The sequence below is a fragment of the Athene noctua genome, chromosome 7, assembly GCF_965140245.1.
Source record: "Athene noctua chromosome 7, bAthNoc1.hap1.1, whole genome shotgun sequence".
Lineage (NCBI taxonomy): Eukaryota > Metazoa > Chordata > Aves > Strigiformes > Strigidae > Athene > Athene noctua.
In genome coordinates this window covers 8,717,290-8,739,618 of record NC_134043.1, presented here as the reverse complement: position 1 = coordinate 8,739,618, position 22,329 = coordinate 8,717,290, and the positions used below count along the sequence as shown (strand labels likewise).

General features: G+C 39.3%; 1 protein-coding gene across 4 annotated transcripts in view; it reads right to left on the bottom strand.

The window, feature by feature from the left end:
- The window catches only part of NCKAP5 (NCK associated protein 5), a 254,198-nt gene that overhangs the window by 67,708 nt on the left and 164,161 nt on the right, over positions 1 to 22,329 (bottom strand). The window lies entirely within an intron of this gene.

Below are 22,329 nucleotides of genomic sequence, written 5' to 3'. Positions count from 1 at the left end.
CAACCTGAGAGACCACATCTGCCCCCTCCTCAACACAGGGTGCTCAGCTTAAAGGAACAAATAGTGCAGACGCTGCCAGCGCCCTTTGCCAGGGGGACCCTGTGAAGGATGCAAACCATGGAGACTTGACCTGGCTGCATGAGTGGCCCATCACCCTCTCCATCCAAAAAGCCTGGTCAAAGAAGGAAAAAGAATCTGTAGCAACAAAAGCCCTTCCACACTGTGCAGTAATGACAAGACAGTTCTTTACAGGGCCCTGAGACATCAGTCACACAGTATCTTATGCCCAGCTACTCCCCAGCCTGCTCTCTTGGTACCCACTGCAGAAATTAATCTGCTAGAGAACAAAGCAGGTGGCCATTCCTACAGCCTTTGTTAATCTGCATGCTGTGCTTCAGGCATCTATTCCAGACAATCTAGTAATTTTTTAAAAAACCTACTAATTATAAATTTGGGAGTACTTTCTGAAGAGTTACATACTAATCCAGGTTACTATCTGTTGCAGACAGGTTATGGAAAATATTTTCAATGATCAATACTGTGTATAAATGTATTCTGTCCAATATACTGCTGAACAGATTAAAATGCTACATGCACTCAGTATCCAAGATACTTTACATTATAAACTACATCCAGGCTATGTGTTTTTTAACCAGTGATGCCTATTGCCTAGTTATTCAGCATGCACCTTTTAAAGTGTTATTACTAGAGTTACTGTCAGGTGTTTGTTCAAGATTTAAGCTCCAGGTAAAATGCCTTCCCAAACTGACAGACTTACTGACAGTACATGTGTTATTCTTGACAATAATTCCAACTGTACTGTTGAATCACCAGAGAATTCCACTGTTTTCAGAACCAGGAGTCACTGACGTTATAGCCGTGTACTTGCTCTTTACAGAGGAATTAATTAGTTTCTTCAGTGAAACCAGTCACCTAATTTTTGTTACAGAGATATTTTAGTGAAAGTTACTATAGCTAGATCTGTGCATTAGAGACGATGACTTGGGATATCTGAGATGGATGAACATTTATGCCTTTATTTTCGCAGCAAAACGTATCTGAGGAATAGTACTATGGGAGTTCTGCAGTTGTAAAACTTCCATTTTTGCAACAAGACATTTTAAATACTTCATTACATAATGGGAACATATATGCATCTCAATAAGGGAAACTAAATGTACTCCTATAATGTCATTCAACAGAATTTAGTGTGCTGCTCTTATTGTCCATATCACACACAAGACCAGAGATCAGCCCAATTGCAAAGGGCAGAAAACAATTTTTGACCAGTGATAAGATGTACTCCAGCAGAGCACGCTGTGAATGGCTTAGAGTTATGGGGCTCCCTCCACACTGGCTCAGTGACCAAAAGGGCTGGGCTGCACATGGGTCATGCTGTGTTTGAATCATCTTTGGCAGTGTTAAACCCTATAGAACTGTAATAACAAAGGTAAATCAACAGACAAATGATTAACAAAAGAGGAAAGCGTGATCTCAAGGTGTATAATGTGATTATATTTCTGTATCAAATGAGATCATCACACTGGGAATATTTCCCCGCACACATATGCAAATAAACTAACAGACACATGGTCAGCACAATGACTAGCAGTAACAAAAAGCATAACAAAGTTTGAAATCATAAATTAAATATAGCCACACAGCACTGAAGTAAGTCATCCAATTACAAAAGAAAAATGATAAGAAAATTGTTTTCCTTTCATTTATTTTTTTCCTTTTCCCTCTCCATTTTCTAATTAAAAAATGGGAAAAACTCTATTTGTTAAAAAATCTCATTAATGATCCACTTAAAATCAAGTAACAGATTTCACCAGGTGCATTGGTGAAAAAAAGGGAAAATGTAGGCCCTCTCCAGAAGGAAATGGGAGACCTGGCTACCCAAGATATGGAGAAGGCTGAGGTACTCAATGACTTTTTTGACTCACCAACAAGTGCCCCAGCCACACCATCCAAGTCGTAGAAGGCAAAGGCAGGGACTGGGAGAATGAAGAACCACCCGCTGCAGGGGAAGAGCAGGGTCAAGGACATCTAAGGAACCTGAAGGTGCACAAGTCCATTGGACCTGAGGAGATGCATCTGCAGGTCTTGAGGGAACTGATGAAGTGTCTAAGCCACTATCCACCATATTTGAGAAGTTGTGGCAGTGCAGTGAAGTTCCCACTGGATGGAAAAGGGGAAACAAAGAAGACCTGGGGAACTGCAGGCCAGTCAGTCTCACCTCTGTGCCCAGCAAGATCATGGAGTGGATCCTCCTGGAAACTATGCTGGGGCACATGGAAATAAGGAGCTGATTGGTGACAGCCAGCATGGCTTCACTAAGGGAAAATCCTGCCTGGCAAATCTGGTGGCCTTCTATGACGGGGTTACAGCATTTGTGGTAAGGAAAGAGCAATTGATGTCATGTACCTGGAGACGTGTAAAGCATCTGACAGTGTGCCGCATGACATCCTTGTCTCTAAATTGGAGAGACATGGATTTGATGGATGGACCACTTGGTACGTAAGGAATTGGCTGGGTGGTCACACTCAAGGAGTTGTGGTCCTCGATGTCTGAGTGGAGAGCAGTGACGAGTGATGTTCCTCAGGTGTCGGTGTTGGGACCGACGCTGTTTAACATCTTTGTTGGTGACATGGACAGTGGGATCGAGTGCATATAGCAGGTTGAGGGAGGTGATTATCCCCCTCTACTCCGCTTTGTGAAACCCCTCCTGCAGTGCTGTGTCCAGCTCTGGGGACCCCAACAGGACACAGACCTGCTCAAGTGGGTCCCAAGGAGGCCACGAAGATGCTGAGGGGCTGGAGCACCCCCCTGTGAGGACAGGCTGAGAGAGTTGGGGGTGTTCAGCCTGGAGAAGAGAAGGCTTTGAGGAGACCTTATAGTGGCCTTCCAGTACTTAAGGGGATCACAGGAAAGCTGGGGAGGGACTCTTTATCAGGGTGTGTAGGGACAGGATGAGGGATAATGGTTTTAAACTGACAGAGGGTAGATTTAGATTAGACCCAAGGAAGAAATTCTTCCCTGAGAGGGTGGTGAGGCCCTGGCACAGGTTTCCCAGAGAAGCTGTGGCTGCCCCCTCCCTGGCAGTGTTCAAGGTCAGGTTGGACGGGGCTTTGGGCAACCTGGGCTAGTGGAAGGTGGCCCTGCCCATGGCAGGGGGCTGGAATTAGATGATAAAGGTCCCTTCCAACCCAAAACACTCTATGATTCTATTCTATGATGATCGTGCTAACTATGTATCTTGATTCTAATTTCTTCTCAGATACACAAAATGTAGTTCCTCCTTTACGGTTATTTTCAGGTGACAGTCACATAACTAGATCAAGGAGTTCCTGCTGCCTTGAAAATTGTACAATATTAAAATCACTATTGATGCAATCATGATGCAATGCAACAAAAGGTAGACCACAGCACGGAATGACTTCCACAGAGAAGATGACATAGGTTTAAAAGAATATTTAAATATGAAACTGAGGAGTTACAACTATAAATCTATGTCACATGCCCCACTTGTTGGTGTCCTATATAATGATAGGGGGAAACTGGGCAATATTTGTAAATGGTGGGGAACATCTGGGCCCCTTTGAGTAAAGGAAACCATCAGGAGCACTGGAGTGCAGAACAGAAAACCCTTATGGAAATGAATACAGCACTAGCTGGGCCAACTTGCTTGGAAATTACCCTGTAGTGGGTACTGCTGGGGCAAGAGCGGACTGAAAAGGTCATAGTGTCTCAGCTAGACTGGACTCATGTCTCTACAGAAAGCAGGTGCTGAGACATACATAGGCCAGGGCAGAGCAGAAAGGGCCTTTCTGTGGCTGCCTGTGACCAGTAAGAGGGAAGTTCCACCTTCACCTGTGAAGATTGATGCAGAAAAGGCTGTGCCCTTTGTGGCTCAATGTCAAGATTAACTCCCGTAACCCACATAAAAAATAAAAACAAAGTAATTGATAATTTAGGTGGAAACCTATTATATCAAGTGCAATAGGAAATACAATTATCTGGCAGGCAGATAACCAATCCATCAAACAGTAGACCAGTTCCCCCTCCCCCCAGCAGCATCCTTATTAAGGCTTTCTAGGAAGATAAAAGGCGGCTACTACCTGCTGGCCTGAGGCACTATTACAGAGAGACTCCCCTAACTATTGTGCCTCTTGACTGTATCTGTGCAGAATATCTATCAGTTCCCATCTCCTTTTTGAAACATCTAATGGCCTGCAGCATTGCCAGAACAATTTTCAATGAATTATGCCAAACTGTACATGGCTCTCCAATATTGGATAAGTTAATTGCTATTAAATCAATTGGCTTTGCTTTTCTCACATGAGCCAAAGTCCATCATTCACAAGAAAGAAATTCTCTCTCTAGGTTCTAAGGAGACATTTTCACCCTGGTGCTCCATGCTAGAGCTATAAATGTTTGTCTGGTGCCTGTGGCCTTCTCCCATCTTTGCTGTTATCTATCTGGGGCATCACAAACCTGAACAGGCATACTCTGAACTGCTCTCCTATATAACCTCACCACTGTAATTGGACTGGCAGGGAATACCTTTTCTGCAGCCCTCACACTGATCATTTTTAATAATTCTTTGCACGAAGAAGATTCCCCTCAAGTCCACAGTCAGCAACACCACTGCTCCAGTTCTACCCATTGTACTAAATGAGTTAAGTCTTAGTAACTCCACCAAAAACATGCAAAAAAAACGTGCAACACAAGAAGACTGCTGATATTGGTGATCTCTTTATAGGTGTGATGGAGGGTCATGAAAGACAAGAGCTCTTTCTATCTGACTTTTTTTTCACAATCATCTGACCTGTCTAACTTTCCTGTTCCCTTGTTCATCTTTAACTGCCATATCCATCAGAAGAATAGTGCAGCTATGAATTAATCACATCCAGGATGAACTTTAGCTTCAAAGGTCGTGCAGAAATAGTACTCTATACTATATTTCCATTACACCATAAAAGATAGCAGATCAAAGAAAGAAAAACATATGATTAGTTATGCCATTTATGTAGTATTAGCTTATGCAGAAATATAACCTTTAATGAAACTAAATCTTGATTTTTTTTAATCCTTAGATACATTGCAGAGGGGATGTTCATCTGGAGATGAGAGAACATCCTTCACTCATTCACTTCATCAGAAGCTACCTAGATTAAGAACACACACTACTCAAAGTATGAAGTGCAAACTTCTCATACACTAAATACTCTGAAATAAAGGAGAAAATTATGTATAGTTAAGGAAAAATAATAAAACCTCTGAAAGAAGAAACAGAGCTTGCCTTTAGACAAATCAGAGTTTGTAATACATATGCTTTTGACATATGGCAATTCTGCTTTCTAAAGAGAGCATAACAAGTGGTTGTCAACAGAAAAAAGCTGAATATGAAGCAAAAGTGAAAGCTGCAAAGAGATGCTTCCATTTTATTTAATTCTAATAATCACTAACACAGGAAATGTACTTGCAACTGTCTACTGTGCACATACAGAAATGCCTGATGTTTTATGACATATAACTGGTGCTGTGAAAATAAAATTTTCAGCTCTTGGAAGTTATATATTTAATAGAAAAATCAGAATTATATCCTACTTTCCTACTATTCACTTCCTATAAACAGAACTTCATGGCCACCACTGTTTAACTTTGTAGTAAAAGAAAATTATTCTTTCCATTTTCACATTTTATAATGGCAATACCAATTGTCATACCGAGCACTTTCCACTAGTTAACCAGCTTGGTTAGGAACTTGCCTCCATTCTTTCAGCTGTTTACTGCACGTGAAGAAAGGCAGCTTCCCAGTAGAGTTCTTGTGCGTGGTATATGGCATCCCAGATTCCTTTTTATACCTAACCTTTAGGGTAATTTCAGGGACATTTCACTGTGGAAATAGCTGTGCTTTTTTCCTTCTATTTCTCTAATAATTTGCTTTGCAATCATCATTTATCCTGACAGTGTGAAGTTACTTCTGACTGTGGCTACTTCTTATAAATATTTTAGACTAACATGAACACCAGCATTATGGTAGTTCAGCTGCAGAGTAAAGTGTGTCTTTAAGAAGCATTAGCATTCCTGTCCTTTTTACCACTTTTCAACAGTGCCTTTACATGAAATAATGTCCTCTATGCAAATCATATTTTTGTATTACTTCCCAGAAGTCAACAGTTAATAATGTGATTTTTTTGGTCTCAGTTCCAGGAATAAAACATGATTTTTTCTTAGAAGCTACATAGGAACATCCATATAGGTGTATGTCTCTCTAGATTTTCACAAGTACGTTAAAAAGAGACCAAGATTTAAAGGATGAGGAAATAAGAAAACAACTTTTATTCCTGGGGGGAGGCGGGGAAGAAGTTAGGTATTTTCAAAGGAAGAAACACTAGGTGCAAGACTAACTTTCCATGCTCTCAGTGTTAGGTAGTGTTCTGATTCTATGCTCATATTCACTGGTAGTAACATGACAGCTCAATAATTCTTCTGGATTTAAATCTTTTGTTTATAAAATTTGCTACATGTTTACAGGTTTGACTATGTGAGATTATTTTGCAATGAATATTTAGACATATTTTCACTTGTATATATAGCAACCATGACCAAGGAACTGGTACCTGTGCATTTCACTAAGCACCAAAATTTTGCATCAAGAAGCCAGGGAAAAGAAAATGGCAAACTATCAGCGAAGCATAGGAACAGAGGTTCACCACAGCTTTCTTCTATCCTTATTCTTCTGCTGCTGAACACCCCATAAAGAAAGTGAATGAAGCTCTGTAATATGGGTAACAGGAGTTAGTGACAGGAGACGTTTAGGAGAACACGTGATATGCAGTCAACAGTTGACCTTTCTCCTACTGTTGGGCCATGCTTAACCATGAACAGGTTTGGGGCTAATATGTCGCTGCTAGGATTTTCAACAGCTGTATCGCAGGAGGCTTACCACTATAGCTGGTTGTATTTACTTTTGGAGGGAGGAGGGCATTAATACACAGCAAGTGAACCCCAGGGTAACTCTTAGAGTGGTATGTGCAAGCAATTGAAGACTGTTATTTATTGGTCTTACCTACAGCTGTGTAAAATACAGGAAACAGAAACATGCAGTATTGCTCAGTGGTAACAGGAGGAAGAGTTATACATAACATAAATATTAAAGGATTAACTGTAAAATGCATTTCAGTAAGCTAAATCAGTTCTTAGCACAAAAAAAAAAAAAGTAAGTTTTCAGCTATTCCAGAAATTTCAAGTCAAGTGGATTTGAATTTTCCATTAATCTAATAAAAACACTTCCATGAAAGTTCTAATTTGATATTTTCCATTTGCTTCTGTTGTTCTTCCCTCCTACTAGGCTGATTTTACTAAAAAAACTAAAATCCTGATGATACAAAATATGCTAGACTTTAAATTCAAACTCAGTATTAGTGGTTTGTCAGTTTTGCTGGCAAATCCTTCAGGCGAGTTTACTGAGACTTAACCGACAACATCCAAGACAGAGTACAAGGGTATGATATTACAAACATTTGTATGGAAGATTAGCGTGCTAAAACTACATCAGAAAATCCTGCTAACAAGGCAAATTCAGGGCAAAAAAATAAAACAAAGGTTTCATTTGCATCTGCTTCAGATTTTCCAGGCTTGCTGCTCTGTTATTATCAAGCCATCCAGAGATGGCAAAAACTAGTGAATTAGATCCCAGAGTAGCTCAGAAGGTTGGAAACTTATATCTTAGGGTATAAATTGGGAGGTATTAAGCAGACATTTGATGCATAAACATAAATAACATAATCTCTCTGTATTCTTCAGAGAATTGACAACATTAATGCAAGCCTAAAATTACTCCTGTTCCAAATCCTTTAGTTTTATTAATTTTTATAAACTGCTTTAAGTAAAAGTTACAGTGAAAGACACAAAGTAATCCTCTCTGATCCTAGTTTTCATTTTATAACTCTATCAGTGTTTTCAAGCTCTGAGACTCATTTTAATAGCACTACGGTAGGAGTCTGTAAATACTGTAGTAATAATAAAATGAGCTAATTTAATTTCTTAGGAAAATGTATGTATAAAGTTCCCTGTGGTTTATAATTACTGTAAAGTCAACAGTGTACATCAATGACCCACTAATCAGCTAGTCAGAATTTAAATAATTAATGAAATAAATGTTTTCAATGAGCTTCCTCATGGAAAACTACTTGGAGAATGGTGAGACAGTAGTTTTGTTAGAATAGTATTCTAGAAAAGTTGAGCCTCTAATTAAGTACATATTTGTATTTAATTTGTTATTTATTTGGTACAAAACAGTAACTTTTTTGTAAATACTTTCCCATTGATCTAATATTAATTAATATGTTAGTTTCACTTTGCTAAATATCATGTAGGTGCTATGAATTATGAGAACACTGAAGAGTGAAAGGCAGACTCCTGCACATCCTGACACCTTCTCGTTACATTTCTCATAAACAAAACCATTTTTCCTTAACATTTCAACATGGTCAGCTCAGTCTAGGAAGCAACTTTATACTGAACTGTGACAAGGAAGAACTATACCATTAATCTTTTAAGGCATGCCCTACACATGCTATCTATGCTTTAGCAGTAAAAAGATGGGGTTTTTTTTATTATTTCACTGTAGTTAAGAAATGCTTTAACATGAAAACACAGATGTAAAATACTGATGTTTCAATCTCCAATAGGCATTTCATTATTTGGGTAAAAAACTGGCTGGATGGCCAGGCCCAAAGAGTTTGGGTGAACGGAGTTAAATCCAGCTGGTGTCCCCCAGGGCTCGGTGTTGGGGCCACTCCTGTTTAACATCTTTACTGATGATCTAGACGAGGGGATCGAGTGCCCCTCGGTAAGTTTGCAGATGACCCCAAGTTGGGTGGGAGTGTTGATCTGCTCGAGGGTAGGGAGGCTCTGCAGAGAGACCTGGGCAGGCTGGAGCCATGGGCTGAGGCCAACTGGAGGAGTTTCCATAAGGCCAAATGCCGGGGGCTGCCCTTGGGCCACGACAACCCCCAGCAGCGCTACAGGCTTGGGGAGGAGTGGCTGGAGAGCTGCCAGTCAGTGACGGACCTGGGGTGTTGATTGACAGCTGGCTGAACAGGAGCCATCAGCGTGCCCAGGTGGCCAAGAAGGCCAATGGCATCCTGGCCTGTGTCAGCAATAGCGTGGCCAGCAGGGACAGGGAAGGGATCTGACCCCTGTACTTGGCACTGGTGAGGCCGCCCCTCGATTCCTGTGTTCAGTTTTGGGCCCCTCACTCCAAAAAGGACATTGAATGACTCGAGCGTGTCCAGAGAAGGGCAACGGAGCTGGTGCAGGGTCTGGAGCACAGGTCGTACGGGGGGCGGCTGAGGGAACTGGGGGGGTTTAGTCTGGAGAAGAGGAGGCTGAGGGGAGACCTCATCGCCCTCTACAGCTACCTGAAAGGAGGGTGCAGAGAGCCGGGGATGAGTCTCTTTAACCAAGTAGTAAGTGATAGGACAAGAGGGAATGGCCTCAAGTTGCTCCAGGGAAGGTTTAGACTAGATATTAGGAAGCATTTCTTTCTGGAAGGGTTGTTGGGCATTGGAATGGGCTGCCCAGGGAGGTGGTGGAGTCCCCATCCCTGGAGGGGTTTAAGAGTTGGGTCGACTTAGCACTGAGGGATCTGGTGTAGTTGGGAACAGCCAGTGTTAGGTCAGTGGTTGAACTGGATGATCTTCAAGGTCTTTTCTAACCTAGATGATTCTGTGATGATCTGACTAAATGCTACTCACTAATTTCAACACACTGCTAAATTGCTGATACTATGACAGTCAGTGATACTCCTGGTAGTGTAACATAATTTTGGACTTTCTCTTTGTGATTCCTACAGTTTAAAATTCATTTTCACATTCACTTTCTGACTATGCCCCAAAATAATCTAAAGGAATTAGGCAGACCTCAGTACTATCTTGTTATTGACATTTATGTTGATCGATGTTGGCTCTTACAGAATTGGAATCTACAGATCAATTCCCTTATTAGATTCGTTCTCAGTGCTGCCATGATCATTTTATCACCGAAGCTGCTGCCATCAAATGCTGCTTTATCACTTTATAATGGGATAAGCTGAAGCTTTCCTCTAGCACATAGTTGGAAATGAAAACTGTCTGAGCTCTGAATATTTCTTTCACAGCTTTTCAAAAATATTCTTATTAACTGCATATGTCTATTTAAAATGCTATTTTAAACTCAATTTACCTAACCAGTAATAATTTTTGCCCACAAGAAAATTCCAGTTCTCACAGTGGTAAAAAAAAATTATAATACTGGAAACTGACCTGGATTTATTAATCACTTTCTTTCTGCTAAGTCTACGAGTCAGATGATAGAAAAAATATGACTGAGAATGAAGATAGGACAGACAAAACAAAATGGTCTCAGGAATGTTAAGTAGCATTATGTGAACACACAAACACACATGCAAATGCTCAAAAAGCACACAGAAAAACAAATACATACACAAGGTTTGTCGCAAGTATTTTATCTTGTTTTGAACATATGCAGGGCCATGGTATTTTTGTAAGAGTGGTGTTACAGCTCCTGTTGAGAGAGGAGTTCATCACATTAATTTAAATCTCCGATAAAATAAATTAGCTTTTTTATTGCCAGGTTGAACTACGGGGCTATGATTGTTATGTATTGCTACAATCTAAGTCTTAATGGCATTTTAGCCCTGTGGTGGTCAAACAGAAACCATTTCAAACCTTCTAAAGGCTATTAAAACATGTGCAGATGTCTGGAAAATTAATACTATTATCTAACTCTAACCTTTTGCCTGTAGGAGGAAAAGGAGAGAGAAGGCTCAGGGAAGATGTTTTAGATCAATACATGGCAACCGAGGAGGGTAAGCACTGTTTCACATGGAAGTTCATTGGCTGTGAACAGGTGATTCAAGTGAGCAGATTCATCCTTATTTGGATTTCACTGAAATAATTCATTTACTCAGAAAAATAATTTTGAGAGATGAGCATCATTTTTACAATCCTTCCTCACTGCTGTTTCCCAAGGTCCAGCAAGCTAGACACTGGAAAGGTTCATTCATTTAAATGACAAGAGCACGAATTTGTCAAGGTTAATGTTGAACAAGCCATATTTTCCTTGCCTCAGTATTATGCATTTAAAAGGTTTCTTCATCCCTCCACGTTCGTTCTTTTTTTTTGTTTTTTTTATGTGTAATACTGTTGAAATGTCAGATGGACTGAAAGCAGTTTAAAAGTAGGAGGATTTCAAGACATACTTTTATCATTAGTTTAAGGCTTTTACATACATATTTTCTCTCCAACTCTAATGCATTGCTTTTGGCTCTGACAGAATAATTTCAAAGAAGGAGAGCGTTTTAAAGAAGGTTTTCTTGAATACCTGGATACAAGTTACTTTATCCTTTTTCCTCAAAGCACGCACTTGAGGTATGGTTTAGAAAGAGTAAGTGGGCAGATTACCAGCTGTTACGAATTACTGGCTCGACTTCTTGTATTGAAATTAAAAGAATTTCTGCCAGATCAGGAGTTGTTCCATAGACTTCCCAAACTTTTGCTGCTTTTCAGAATTAAAGCTTCTAGAAGGTCACAGTGTGCATGTGTTATGCTATTTCATTCCTGAAAGACTCAAATCTGACCACAAGATCTTCAAATGCAGTTCAAGATCTGCAACATTTATTCTGATAGACAAAAATCGTCGGGCTTGTGTGCAGGACAGAATACAGTTCTGTAGACCTGATGATCTGAATAAGCATCTCAAATCCTGGCTTCAGACCTCTATAATTCCACTGACCTACTCCAGAGCAGTGAGAAAACGTGGAAGGATCTTGCAAATCAGCCTGACCATGCAGGTCAAGAAATTTTAGTAAGGCTGAAACACAGGTGAGATGGGAGAGCCAGTGCTGGTACCAACAAGGAGGGTGCACCATACTGGATGATATGAGGATACAGACCTGCAGTGCCCACATTCATCTGCACCTTGCTCCTATTGCTGTAGCCAGGAGGAATACCAGGAAATGGAAAATGAGAACTGTCAGTCATCGCTCTTGGGCCAAACTGTGCTCTTGCCAGGGAAGGTACAGTGCCCTCTAAGGACTATTTAGGACCTGGACCAGCCTTGGGAGTGCTAGGACCTGGCATATGATGGCACTGAAGAGTCCCCTCTCCTGCCCTGCTGCCAAAACCAGGGGCAGCCTGACCTCAGGCTTGAAGCAGCTGCGAGCTTTAGCTCTAGCATAGATGGCTGATAGCTGCAAACCCTTTCGGCAGCTGTCTGTGCTCAGGAGAAGTGGTGCCAACATTTGATTAGGAATCTGTGCCCTTGTGAATTGATTGTTTTTTCACAGTAGATAAAAGCAGGGCTTAGGCGGTATTATACAGGAATTTCAAGAGGGGTCAGCTCCCTGTTTGGCACCAACTAAGTAGCCAGATTATTAGAAGAGCTCAGCACAATGTCTGAACACCTGAAAGTCTAGTCCCATGTGCATGAAGAACCTAAAGACCTAAATTAAAGGTTAATTCCATTTGTTATTCCCCCATGAACTGCTGAAGACTGGTAACAGAGCTGAGTACCCATATTTCTAATTATTGTCAAGATCTCCTAAGGACCATTTAGTGGAATAAATTTAAGTGAGGCTCTAAAATACGGCGCTAATCTCTGATTCATGTTCACATTTGTAGTATTTAAAAACCATAATAATTGTGCCTAGACCTGTGCCTGTATCAACCGTACAGGAAAAGTACATAAGGTTTCTTTAGAGAAGAAATCAGAGTTAATAGTAAAAAAAGCTAAAAAAAAAAAAAAAAAGAAAAAAAAAAAGATGTTGCAGTTCTGCTTTTAAAATATGACTGAATATGAAAATTTAGGATCAAAACACTACAAAATTAAGTAGTTCATCTCTGAAACTATATACCAGAAAGATGAACTGAAGACTATGTGCATATTTGAGATTTTTAAAGCACTGATATTAATCCAAGATGCCATTACTTTGGCAGTCTGGCTTCCATACTTCTAATGCCCTAAGATGGTTTAATTCATAAGGTTGAAGATGCCCTTGTAATGCACACAGGACGCAGACACATCACTGCTCCTCCCTGCACCCAGACATCAGTTTAGTGACTAATGAAAAATGGCTTGCTCACATCCAGAGGAAGAAATGAGCATGAAAGCAATCTAAAAATGCTAAAAATACAGAAAGACTCAAGTCTGTCAATATCACATTGTTAAAGATTTAATGACAAAGGTAACTTTTCCTTTTAGCTTGTCCTTATCAAGAGAGATACCCAGATGGTAATTTAAGAGTTAAGGCACTAATGGACTCTTCAGTTTCACTGAGCACCTACGTGCTGATTTTATCTTGCAATACAGTATTTCACATTCTCAGCGAAGTCAACAGAGATTTAGTCAATAGTGTCACGGCCTTTGGATGAGAATTTGAATCTTACTAGTATCCAAACCGTCATTAAAGAAGATAGGCCATTTGGGAAACAAAGGACAGCATTAGTAAAATTCAATATTAAAAGATGGGGTTGGTTCAGTAGATGTTTTATGATTCATTATGAATAACATTTTATGCTAATTACCACCCTTTTTTCTATGCACGGTATGCATAAAAGTATACAAAACATACGAAGTGTATCACAGGAAAATTAATTTTTTGGTAAGAGATGGTAACAGAAAATACCCTTTGAGTAATCTCATGTGATAAAAGCCACATAGCCTAATGTTACTTTGATTCATTTGATGGAATGTTGGTGGCAGGGACTAGGAGAATGAAGAATCACCCACTGTAGGGGAAGATCTGGGTCAAGAACATCTAAAGAACCTGAAGGTGCACAAGTCCATTGGACCTGAGGAGATGCATCTGCAGGTCTTCAGGGAACTGATGGATGAAGTGCCTAAGCCTCTATCCATCATATTTGAGAAGTCGTGGCAGTGCAGTGAAGTTCCTGCCGCCTGGAAAAGGGGAAACATAACCCCCATATTTAAAAAGGGAAACAAAGAAGACCTGGGGAACTGCAGGCCAGTCAGTCTCACCTCTGTGCCCAGCAAGATCATGGAGTGGATCCTCCTGGAAACTATGCTGGGGCACATGGAAATAAGGAGCTGATTGGTGACAGCCAGCATGGCTTCACTAAGGGAAAATCCTGCCTGGCAAATCTGGTGGCTTTCTATGATGGAGTTACAGCATTTGTGGGTAAGGAAAGAGCAACTGATGTCATGTACCTGGACTTGTGCAAAGCATGTGACACAGTTCCACATGACACCCTTATCTCTAAACTGGAGAGACATGGATTTGATGGATGGACCACTCAGGGGATAAGGAACTGGCTGGGTGGTAACACTCAAGGAGTTGTGGTCAACGGCTCGATGTCTGAGTGGAGAGCAGTGACAAGTGACGTTCCTCAGGGGTCGGTGTTGGGACCGGCGCTGTTTAACTTCTTTGTTGGTGACACGGACAGCGGGATCGAGGCACCCTCAGCAAGTTTGCTGATGACACCGAGCTGTGTGGTGCGGTTGACACACTGGAGGGAAGGGATGAGCCATCCAGAGGGACCTGGACAGGCTGGAGAGGTGGGACCGTGCAAACCTCATGGAGTTCAACAAGGGCAAGGGCAAGGTCCTGCCCATGGGTCGGGGCAATCCCAAGCACAAATACAGGCTGGGCCATGAGGGGATTGAGAGCAGCCCTGAGGAGAAGGACTTGGGGGTGTTAGTGGGTGGAAAACTGACTGTGAGCCAGCAATGTGCACCTGTAGCACATAAAGCCAGCCATGTCCTGGGCTGCATGAAGAGCAGTGTGGGCAGCAGGGTGAGGGAGGGGATTCTCCCCCTCTACTCTGCTCTTGTGAGACCCCCCCCTGCAGTACTGTGTCCAGCTCTGGGTGCACCAACAGAAGAAGGACATGGACCTGCTCAAGCGGGTCCAGAGGAGGCTACAAAGATGCTCAGGGGGCTGGAGCACCTCCCCTGTGAGGACCGGCTGAGAGAGTTGGGGGTGTTCAGCCTGGAGATGAGAAGGCTCCAGGGAGACCTTAGAGCGGCCTCCCAGGACTTAAAGGGGGCTACAGGAAAGATGGGGGAAGAACTCTCTGAGGGAGTGTAGAGATACGAAGATGGATAATGGTTCTAAATTGAAAGAAGGTAGATTCATGTTACATCTAAGGAAAAAATTCTTCCCTCTGAGGGTGGTGAGACCCTGGCACAGGTTGCCCAGAGCAGCTGTGGCTGCCCCCTCCCTGGCAGTGTCCAAGGCCAGGTTGGACGGGGCTTTGGGCAACCTGGGCTAGTGGAAGGTGTCTCTGCCCATGGCAGGGGGGTGGGACTGGATGATCTTTAAAAGGTCCCTTCCAACTCAAGCCATTCTATGATTCTATAATGTGCAATTTAAACTTACCAGCATATTATCAGCAATTACCTGATATAATCTGAACACCTTAGATGTTTAGTGTGTTTTAAGTAAGAGCCATAATTCTGTATTGCTTCATGTCTGCTAAGTGCCACTATATTTAAATAATAGTAACAAAGCCAGTTATTAAATAAAATTTAAATTAAGTTTTATGTTTTGAGTGTAATAACAGATTAAATTAATCCTTTTTCTGTTGTTGTTTCATATACACATACTTTTGCATAGTTATCTTCAAGTTTCAACGTCCTCAGAAAACAAAAAATAAACTACGTATTTAGCTCTATTAATGCAATAAGAAGAAAATGACACATCTGTAATAATAATGTTTATATTTCTATACTGCTTTAGAATTTCAATAGATTCATACCTTATCACAACAAGAAGCCTTCTAAATCTTTGAGTCATTTAATTTTATGCATTCTTTTGGTATTTCATTTGGGAGTTACAGAGTGTGAAATATGCACCTTGATGAGAAAGCAATTACCTAGCACACCTGTTGTTTGTGCATATTGTATTTAAGTAGGATTTGCAGTGGCTATTATTTTATTCCACTGTGAAATCCAAAATGGGGAGGCCTTAAAATTTGTCCTGATGACATGAACTTTTATATATAACATGTGGCTTGTACTTACCACATCACACGCTGTGATAACATTAGAACAAATCCATGATAATTTTTGCTATCAGAATGTCAGTGAGAAAGATTTTTCCACTTAGAAAGGAAACCTGAATGACTCTTGAGTTAAATACACCAAATATATTAAAAAAAAATAATTGTAAACTTCAAAGATAGAAACATACCAGACAAAAAAATGGATCTGTTGGTCACACAAAACATAAACACGGAATTCATAGAGTTTTCATGAAGTTCACAATCACAGAAAAAAGGCTGCTTCTAACCAGCCTCTATACTTACACATGACCATTTATGCAGGGATTTACACAGTAAGTTGCTAATACATCCTGCTAATATGTTCATCAAACAGAGCAGGCTGAAATAGCATCCAACGGGTTAAGCTTTGTTATACATTAAATATAACTACATGGAATAAAAAAAGCATATCTTTTTAATGTTTAATAGAAGTTTTAAGCACAGGGCAAGTTTGGAAAGCAATATAGCAATACCATTTTGTATTGTGGAACTCCTTCCTTTTTTCTTAAAATTACTCCCATATTGAATGTACACAGTAATAGGAAAAAACCATGAAAGACATTCTTGTATTTAATGAGTCTGCCTACATACTTGCTTAGGGTTTCAAATACCATATTGGATTCCTGCCATCACGTGTATCATCACTGGTAATAAAAATCTATGCATAAAATAAAGAGAAATCTGTGGTTCATGCAGTGTCAGTTGCATATTTTATTTTGTCTAAAAAATAGGCAGTAAAATCTTACTTTTATTGTTAAGGCCTGTCACATCAGTACAGCCCCACAGTTTTCTTGACAGGTGCTTACTCTGAAAAACTGTCTTTGCTCTTCAGAACAATGCCTATATATTTCTTCAAAACTTAAGAAATATTGCTCTCCTCGTCAAAATCATTCATAAATACTTCACCAAAGATCACTTGTGGCTTTCCTAAAGATTATTTGCTAATTTGATTTACTGGTTTTGGTATCGCTTTAGCAATTTATTATCATTAAGATAATGGAAAAAGCTCATTTTTAGATCTGATATCTGAAAATTATGTATTTAAAACTGTATCACAAAATGTCATGTTTGTGTAGATACAGAAACCCTTTCAGCCCTTTTTGGAACCTTTCAAGACTAGTTAAAGTACTTGGACATATGAAATTCTAGCAGTTGGGGGTAACTTTCTTTTAAAAACATTATTATTCTCATCAGAACTACAGGCTTAGTGAGCTACTTAATATTTTCTTTTTGTTTGAGAGCAAACTGGTAAGAATTCAAGTGTTGAAATAAGGAACAACAGTCTGACAAGAAGGGAGATCACCAAAACACAAATTACAGATGGAGCAGACCTATTAGGTCAGTTGATCTAACTCCCTCATAATAAAATCATGTTCTCCACTGAACCTCTAGCTGTGCTTTGTTTGCTTTAGTTTTAAATGTTGTGAAGGATATTGCCCTACCTCTCCTCTCATACATCATGCCAAAGTCCAAAACAAAAATATTCTTTTATCAGCCTGAATTAAATTTAGATCCAGTAAATAATTTTGGTAAATGTTTTATTTTAAGAATGGAAGTTTTATAGCTTCTCTGTTCAGAAAACAGCACGTCAGGATTTCCCTGTGTTACAGACTGGTGTTCCTGACGGACAAGAAAAGTCACCTCAGTCATTTCACTAACAGAATATCACAAAGGTTCTTGGAGGTCTACTCACTGTGGCCATGATTTACATACATACAAGCATAAGTCCCTGTGACTAGAGATGGCCTGTAGAGAGCCACTGCTGTAGATGACACCCAATGATTCTCAGTGCTCTCCCAAACATCTGCTTATCTCAAAGCCTCCTTCCAGAGCCTAATTCTTTCATGTATTATGCTGCTGCTGTTCATTCAGAACTAGAAGTCATATGGCTTAGGGAGGTAAGATGCAGTTTCTTCAGATACGGATGTTTCCTTCCCTAATCACTGACTTTGGTCACCCATTCATCTAACCAGTAAGCTCTCCCAAATACTTTATTTCTGTATCATTTCTTCAGCATACATTTGGAGCTGCAAACAGGGCAAGTGAGAAATATGGTTTATAATGTATTATTACATGTTGATAATTTAAACTGAGATGAAATACAGAGATTTATATTTCTGTCATCTCTGATGTTATTGGTGAGTGAGGACATGACAGAAATAGAAAGTAGGTACCAGTTTACTGAGATAACGCAAGACTGGAAATAATGACATCAGTATCCTCACATGAAGAAATGTTCCTTTAATTTGTTCTTGAAATTCTCAAAAACCTTTGCGTGTTCCTTCCTAGATCACTATCTTGATTCTTGATACACAGAAGCATCCTCATAATTTCTCACTGCTACAAGACTGGATGCTCTTTCTTGGGACAAGGTCTTTGTGACAGTAAATGTGCACCTTTGGCAGCCTTGATCTGGAGAAAGCACACCAGCAGGGTTACGGCCTGAAATCTTTGGAGAACTGCAAATGGTGTCAAAACCACCACCTTACTTCTTAGTAGGTGCTCTACTGGCAATGTAATTGTCGGATAAAGTTTAATGTACTAGTTTAAACTTAATATACCTCATACATGCTTTAAATTTATGTGATTACCCTTTTGTCTGTTGATACAGCCCTTGAGATTGTCGTAACTTTTAAGCAGTTTTCCACTACTGCTGAATTAGCAGATTAGCAATTAGCAGATCTGAAATTAATTTCTCCTTCACACCACCAGTCCTGATTCCTGTGTAAGTAAATATCACTATAGATACTGTGACACCTGATTTTTATTTGTTTACTTAGAAGAAAAGGACAGAGTTTGTTCTGGAGCTGGAATTTTTCAAAGATTTGCAGATAAATTCCCTGACAATCTGAGAGGTACAAAGGAGCAAATGTGAAGCAAGAAAATAAGCAGGTCAACTGCAGAAGTTTCAAAACTTCAGATACAATTTGCCGATCTTGGTCTCAAGTCTGCCTGCTCTCTGAAGAGCCTGGAGGCACAAGGCAAGGACTAATAGCTGGTTTCTGTGAGATCAGAATTATACTGCTGCTCAGCATATAACGATCCAGTTATTTACATATACTTTGGACTGCTGACAAACTGCTTTTTAGCAGTGTGTGATGATCTTTAGCTTTAATTTCAAACCCTCAAATACCTACTTTCTGAAACACTTAAATATTTCATACATCTGATTGCTGTAAAGCAATGCAACTTCACTTTTAACCTTCTGCATTCAGACATCATCTTGTCTAACGATGTCTGAACCAGAGGTCAGACTCTGAGGGCAGATATTTCATCTCCTTTTGTCAGGTGTTAGGGCAATTAATTGCCCTCTTTTTCTTCTCATATATAATAATGTCGTTTGTGCAATTTACCCCTTCCTGCTAAGTTGTACAACTGTTTCCAACTAAGTATGTACAGCTACACTCCATCTCATATGTCAGGGCACAGTTGTCAGGTTATTAAAAGAGCTAATATCAATGCAGTTATAACAAAGTAGTTATTATTTAAATTGACCTTCTGAGAATTCAGCAGACTCTGCTGTAGCATTCTAGACAAAATTTTAGACATAAAATTAAACAGTGTGGATGGCCCATGAGTAATAAATGAAACTAATTCTAGCTAGAGAAACACACGGAGAAAATAGATGCTTCAAGAGCCCTTCCTGCTTTGTTCTGGGGTTGATAAAGTAGAGTTTTTATGATGGAAATAAAATGGCAATGAAAATATAGTTTAGGATCAGAGATGTTGTAAATCTTATGATTAGAAATATTATTTTATACTTTCCCAAGTATGAAAATTTTATTACTTATTTAATCAAATAAATCAACTCAATAAATGTTGCTACTTGCCCCATTTTAACAACTTTCCCTGCATGCTTTATAAAAAAAATGTGACAGCAAATTTCTGGGTGAAAAGTGAAAGGAAGATTTCATCCAGTGGAACAATTCAGCTAACAAACGTGACATTTATGCAAACAGAGATACATAATAAAAACAAATAATGATGATATCTATCAGAAGGCAAACCCCGATCCCTGTTATCCTCAGTAACTTTATACAAGTCATCATTGTTGTAAAAGAAACATATGTAATATCAGAATCAGGTTCAGTGTCATCAGTTACATTTTCAGGTATGAGTGGAAAGAGAGGGCTAGCTAGAAGAAAAAGATATGTAAGAAGATCTGTGTCTCAAGACTGAACAGTCTATACCAAATAAAGTCAAAACAAGTCTGTGAGATAGCTAAGAAGTGTAAAAACACTGTAATTTGGTGATTTTAATAGTTTCAAGTTTTTCTGAAGAAAACATTACCTCATCTAGAAAAAGTAAGGCAAAGACAGAAATATAGTAATATTGACATTTACATTTAAAAATATTTCATAGATGCTATACATGGCCATAGGCAAAGCAGAAGTGCTAAGTTTCATCTAAGATTTCTTATTCCTACTCTTCTATCCTCTTTAGATTTGTCTTATCCCTTCAGCAACCTTCTGTATATCATCTCCACAGATTTCACTCTTCACTTCCAATCAGTTTTGCTTTACTCAATTTTAAATCTTAGCCTGTCTATTACTCCCAACTATTTCCGCCCCTTGCAGATGAAACACAAGGTGGCTCACTAAAATGGAGTTTCTGATTTTCTTTCCAAAACCCCTCTTGCTATGGCAGGCAGAATTTAATCTCTTTTTAGCAACCACATTAACTGAGGAAAATGAAGGTTGTTTGGGCAGAAGCTACTCTTCTGTGCTGGGTTTTAACCAAAACTATTGCTCATCCTCAGATGATGCCGAGACAGAAACACTTTTCCAAGGCTTTGTCATTTTAAGAAAGTTGTTTCAGAGAGAAGATTGCCTGAATTTTTTTTTTTTTTTTTTTTTTAAAAAAGTGATCGGGCTCTTCCTTATTTATCTATCCTAATACTGGTTCTGTAAATCACACAATTCAGCTAAAAAGAATGTCCCCAGAAAGACAGGGTAGCTCTCAAAATTGTCTACAATACCAAAGAGATGACAAAAAAAATCACCTGAATTATCTCATTCTTGTCCTTACATTTTGCATCAGAGACTGCATTACTTCATCTTCTCATGACAGGAGTGACATATCCTCTGTGTCACTCCCTACAAGCAGTAAGCACACCGAAATTTCTAGTAGCAAAGAACTTAAATGGAAATATACACAATCAAATGCCTCAATAAAACACACACATTTCTTTTAAAATGTTATTAGGCCCTTCAATTTCATTAAGTACTTACATTTCTTGTAAATGCATGGAAGTATAATACTTTTAATAATACTTCTACAGTGAAGGTTTCTTGAAGCAGTCATGAAAACCTTACTACATGATTTTTTTTTTTAAATTGGTAGCAATCAGGGGTTTTTTTGAACTGTGTGAGAAGCATGAGGAAAAACAACACAGTGCAATCAGCACGGTATACAGGCCATTACTCTGCAGTCAAATTCAAACTACTACTTTTCACTGAAAAAGATGTAAATGATCTGATTCTTAGAAAGAAGACACATGAATCACGTATTATTTGCTTGAAATCAAATATACAAAATCTTAGGGTAATGGTTAATATTTAAAAAAATATTCTTAAAGAAATCTATATTTCTGTTGAAATCTGAGATGTCAACAATGTTTATGGCTTAAAAATAAGCTTGCTCTTCCAAATCACAACCAAATCACAGAAGCTGATATGCAGAAAAAGTAACCAATACTATTTATTTTTAGCTTATACCCTCTTCTGCAGCATTCTTCAAAATTTATAGTTGTACCGAGTGTGAATACTCCTGGGATGAGGTCAGCATTACATAAATGGAACTGTATTGTATCAGACAGCACAGGAAAGTTGAAATGAACACCATGTGCCCCCTGCCCCTCCCATCTTAGCCGTATTTGACGAATCACTTAGATTAGGGTGATAATTTAACAGGCATGTCCTTAAACACATATTTATACTCTTCTGTAGAGTGACAGATTTAAACAAATATTTAGCTACTGCTCTAAATCTGGGATGTATGTATTTTCAATAAGACATAATCCAAACTGTGCTTCAATTCTATGCAGACACAACAGTATTTGCTTAATTTCAGTCCAAAGGAAACAGCCTTCTTCAGATTTTACATGTCAGACTGCAATATCACAGACTACACACTATTTATTCAAGTCTGGAGTACAGTTCGAGGATAAATACATTTCTAGAAACACATATTTACTGGGTCTTTTTTGTTGGTAAAAAAAGGACATATGTTTTACCAGAAGTTCTTAATTTTC